Source organism: Microtus pennsylvanicus, chromosome 9 (genome assembly GCF_037038515.1).
Source record: "Microtus pennsylvanicus isolate mMicPen1 chromosome 9, mMicPen1.hap1, whole genome shotgun sequence".
In the NCBI taxonomy this organism is placed as follows: domain Eukaryota; kingdom Metazoa; phylum Chordata; class Mammalia; order Rodentia; family Cricetidae; genus Microtus; species Microtus pennsylvanicus.
The window spans coordinates 50,986,841-50,992,340 of record NC_134587.1 but is presented as its reverse complement, the minus strand read 5'-3'; positions in this window follow the sequence as shown (position 1 = coordinate 50,992,340).

The following is a 5,500-nucleotide window of genomic DNA, read 5'->3' as shown; positions in this document are numbered from 1 at the left end:
TGTGGTTGTATCATCCTTTGTCTGTGTACTGGGTCACAGCTCTCTGGTAGACTATATCCACTCACATTGGCCAGCAGATCCAGGTGATGTGCTACTTTCAAATGCCTTCTCTCCAGAAGGTTCCACGGGCCCAGTCATTTCATCCTTTTGCCTGCGTAGCTCTGCCGTTAGAGATGAAGAAGGGGACCAGGTGGTCTCAGGACACAGGTGATTGGAAGGAAAAAGGTTGGAGTCCCTGCGTGTATACTCCTCTCTCTAAGTAGAAGTTTTAAAAGAATGAATGTATAAATTGTAAATATGCTGAAAGGGGTCTAATGAGAGGCTTCTAATACAAGTGTTGACCTGAGTCCTATGAAGAGGTTATCTGGGCCAGGTGGTGGTGGTGTTGAGGTGCACACCTTTAATCCCAGGACTCAGAAGGTAGAGGCAGCCAGAGCTTTGAGTTTGATGCCAGCCTGGTCTACAGAGTGAGTTCCAAGACAGCTGGTGCTAGAGAAACCCTGACTTGGGGAGGAGGGGAGAGGTTGTCTGAAATTATTCTCTGGTTTGCTATTTTGTCAAAACCATCTCGTTTGTAGTTTTGATGTGTTTGATGGAAATACCAAGGTGGGAGGTGTGAAGCGTGGCCCCTCAGCTCCTGTCTCAGATACACAGATCACCCTGACCTATTGGCTCTCTGTTCTTAGGGGAAGGATCCTCTGAGGAGAGGCTTCTCAGAGCAGCTTGTAAATAGATAAAACCAAGAAGTCTACAACTCTGTCTCTGTTTGTGAAGATGAGCAGCTAACTTCCAAATCTGGACATTCACCTCTGGTTTTTATACTAATGTCTAAAAGGGCAAGATATTCTTGCCTTGTAAATTAAGACTTAAACATTCCTGTGTGCAATCATTGTGTTCCTGAAATAATTGAGCACAGCAAATTTATCTTTGATTTCTTCTTCTTCTTCTTGCTCCTATTTGGTCCATCTTCGAAACATCTTGAACCTGACTACTACTCACCCAGTCCTCCTGTTCTTGGTCAAGTCACAGCTATTGCAATGCCTCGCTAATCATCTCCTGCTTCTAAAGTTACTCCCATAGAGAGGGTTTGTACTAAAAGTATTAAACACAGGAATTTGCATGCGCTAGATAAGTGTTCTCTTTTTGAGCTACATACCCAGCCCTTTTAGTGTTTTTTTCATTTTGAAAAAGGGTCTTACTCTGTAACCCAGGCAGTCCTTGAACTTATGTCTCAGGCCTTAAGCAACTGAGCTAACTGATCTTGATACCGGATCCAAGAAGCCTCTGTTAAAATTTCTTTTGAAATTTCATTCTCACGCTATATACAGTAGCATGTATCTGTAGTCTCAATTGCTTGAAAGTCAGAAGTCCAGAAAGCCATTGATAGCATGTGCCCCATTGACGTTTAAGACTTAAAAAAAAAAAGTCCCTTTCAATGGCTTTCCATCACATCTAGAATAAAATCCAAAGATCCATATGGTCCAAAATGACTTGTGCTTATCTACCTGTCTACTGTGGTCTCTTCTTCCGTCACCACTGCACTCAGCCATGTGACCTCTCTGTTCCTTTGGGTGCAAGGGAGCAGCTCCCTGAGAGGTTATTGGCACCTTCTGTTGCCTGTGATGCTCATGGGCCCTTCTGGTTGTTAAGTGATTAAGAAGCTGTCCTTGGCCTCCCATTAAAATTAATCCCTGCCACTTTCCAGTTTTTGCTTTTTTATTTTCTAAATAGAACTTACCACTACCCAGCATTCTATATAATTTGATGTCCGTCTCTTTATTTAAATATAATGTTGACTGCAAGAAAGAACTTTGTCACTGCTGTGTCACCAGACTTTTAAGACAGTGCCTGTCGTGCAACACACTCAATGAATTTGCTGATCAAGATACCGGGATCCTGTTTGTTTGAGAGTTGAAGAGACTTGTAAGACCATCCCACCTCATTCCTTTGTTGTCCAGATAGAAAGCAGGGAACCCCAGAGAGATGATGTAGCATAGGCAGGATCACACATTTAATAGATGTGGTCAAGGGTTCATGTGGTGAAGCTGAACCCCCACTGAAAAGTATTAAGAGTTTGGACAGTGGAGCCAAGTATGGTGGTGCACACCTTTGATCCCAGCACTTAGGCTGTGACTTCAAGCCCAGCCTGGTACATAATGAGTTCCAGGCCAGCCAGAGCTACATAGTGAGACTGTCCCAATGAGAAGAGGAAGATGAAGAAGGAAGAAGGGGAAGAGGCCAATAGATGCATGTACACTTGCTTACTCCTAATGCCTCATCTTCTATATCTAGCATGTAAACCCTGTCAATAAGGCCACCACTAGATGCAATCCCTTGACCTCTGGTTGACCTTCAGAACTGGGAGTTGAAATTAACATATTTAGCTATAAAGTACCCTACTTCATGCCCTTTGTTATAGTAAGGCATGCATAGCACAATAGAAGAGCTTTAGGTAGAATCCACAAAGGTCGGGCCTACAAACATCTACCCAGGTAGGCACTGCTTCAGCAACAGAATGACATGTGCTCCCTCTCTTTGTGCAGCTGTGAATGCGACACTTGAGGGAAAAAGTCAAAAGACTCTTGTGGCGCATAAAAATCAAATTTCAGGGTCCCACGAAGTTTTAGTTAGGACACAGATGTCTTCATGAATCCACGTAATACAGAAAATACAGAAAGCAGATGGTATAACAATGTGCAATGGGTAACACTGTTTTCTCTTCCCCCCTCTACTATCTGTATGGATGTTTGGCCTGCATGTGTGTGTACCATGTGCATGCAAGCCCTCAGAAGCCAGAAGAGGGTTCCAGTCCCCTGGAACTGGAGTTAGAGACAGCTGTAAGCAGCCATGTGGGTACTGGGAACCATGGTGCTGGCCTTATGGGAGAGCAGCCATCTCTCCAGCCTCCTATTACTAGTTTCTTACTTGCCTCTGGAATAGGGAATTGTCTATGTCCATCCTGGTATCTCTATACTGCAAAAGATTGTAACCTCATAGTCCGTGTGAGGAAACCAAGTTGTATGAGCACTGGCATCAGATGTGCCTGGGTTAATTTTCCAGTCCCAGTGAGAACTCTTCCAGCTCACATGACAAAATCAATGTTCCAACCACCTTGTGGTATTATTTTATTGGCTCATGTAATTGAAAAGCCCAAGTGTTGATAACATTTAGAAGTCTGGTCGGGCGATGGTGGCGCACGCCTTTAATCCCAGCACTCGGGAGGCAGAGGCAGGAGGATCTCTGTGAGTTCGAGATCAGCCTGGTCTACAGAGCTAGTTCCAGGACAGGCTCCAAAGCCACAGAGAAACCCTGTCTCGAAGAAAAGAAAAAAAAAACATTTAGAAGTCTGTCTCTGGACTCTGTTTCCTCTTGGTTGGATCCATTCTCAGGCAAACTCCCTACTGGTCTCTGGAGAGGAGAGAGATTTGAATCTTGGATTTAAAAATAAGTCAGACCTACGAGAATCTGTCCCAGGTTATACAGTCTTTCCTACCCCCTGCAGTCCAACTTTTACTAGGACTGTTGATTATACACAATGATACGGGTTTTCTGTGTCCTGTGACTTTCCTAAGGCAGAAATGACATTAAAGTAGTAGTAGTCTTTTTCTCTCTAAAACCTCCACTATTTGAGATGCTCTTCCTGCCCTCCTCCCAGGCAAGGAAACACATTCCACAGTCCTGGACTGCCATGTGAGGGAGAGTAAGGATGATAAAGTCTAATCCCAGTGCCTCATCACATACATGGCAAAGGCAAGAGCAGAAGAGAGACCTAATACAGGGAGAGAGGCAAGATTTCTTAGCCAACACCTGTGCTAACCCAAGGATTTAAGAAGAGCGTTGGCAGGGGTAGGAGGTGGGATGGAGGGAACAAGTAATGCCTGAGAGCCCTTGGCATTGAATTGCTGTGGAAGGAAGTTCTGTCCAAGCACCTACATGTCTAGAAGAAAGTTTTGTAGTCTGCTCCAAAGTGCTGTCCCCCAAGCCACAAGAGACTCTATATTAAAAACTAGAGAACCAATTCCACCCGTGACTCTGACTGCATTGCTGCACAAGATTCCGACTGATTAAGTAGTGCTCGCCCACCCCACCCCTGTCTAACAGATCTTTCTATAAATTCTTAAATGGTGACCCAAAGCAGTTACTACCTTTATGCCTTTGAAACACAAGTCCTATCTCAGCATTTATCACCATGCAATCTGCTTTGTCATCTAGGAATGATCACCATTAAAAGGAAAATGAACGTTCCTCCCAGAAAGCAGACGAGACCACTTCTTATATCTCAGCAATTCCCAAGACTTCCATGTCTGTCTCTATACTGACATCTCAGAAGTAGCTTCCCAACTCTAGCCTCCTGAACTACTTCCTGAACACATCCCTGCCCCCATACCTGACCAAACTGAGCTTATTAAACATCCTTGCCTGTCCTCCAGCCTGTAGAGAAAATCCTTAGAAATTAGAAACCTCAGAGTTAGCTTTGCCATTTTCCACTATATAGTAAAATTATATATGATGCCACTAGACTTATAATATAAAAATATATGTATAAATATTTAATATATGAATCTAAAGAATCATAATATACAAGTATACAACGTATGATTCTGCACAAGTATTCAACATACGTAATTCTATCATCTAATGCTATACATAACTTTAATATGTAAAGCCAGTTTACAAATGGACATGTTGTATGTAGTAATAAACACATAGTATGTGACTAGACACAATAAACCCATCCTCTTTGTTCCCACAGCTGCCTCATCACCTCCCCCTTGCAGTAGCTCAGTACCCCATCCTCAAATCTGCCCCCACATCAACTGCCTGCCATCTCTACAACCCCAGTTTGACCGTCGTCTACATGCTTAAAGGTCCTCGGTAGCTACTAACAGTTTATATTTTGAAGCTGATATTCCTTAACATGTTATGCAGGTCTCAATCCCAGGCGAGTGATGTTTACATTTGAAATGATGGAGCAGAACAGGTTGACTGAGAGAGTATGGTGGGAGAAGAATTCTCTAGGAGGTGCCCGGTAGTCCTGGAGGACTCCACTGACCTAGTGTCTTTGTACCTATGCATTCTGAGTGATAATAATGGCTCTGGGTGCGGAAGTACTTACCAGACACTGGACCGGCACCAGGTTTATTATTGTTGTTGTTATTATTACTATTGCATTTATTTACTCTGTGTATTTATATGTTGCATATGTGTATTTGTGGGGGTACATGTGAGACGTGGCACATGTGTGGCAATCAGTGGACAGCATGAAGGTTTTCGTTTTCTCCTTCCACCATGTGAATGTCAGGCATCAGGCTTGGCAACAAGTCCCTTAACCCACTGAGTCATCTCTGCAGCCCAGAATCAAGTTCTTAACTTGAAGATGCATCATGAATTCCTGGAATATTCCAACACTCCTAAGTGGGTTTTCTGTTAGTCCTGTTTTACCATGAAGAAACTCAGGTTTATGGAGTTTGTCATTGCTGTAGAGCCCACAACTAGTGTG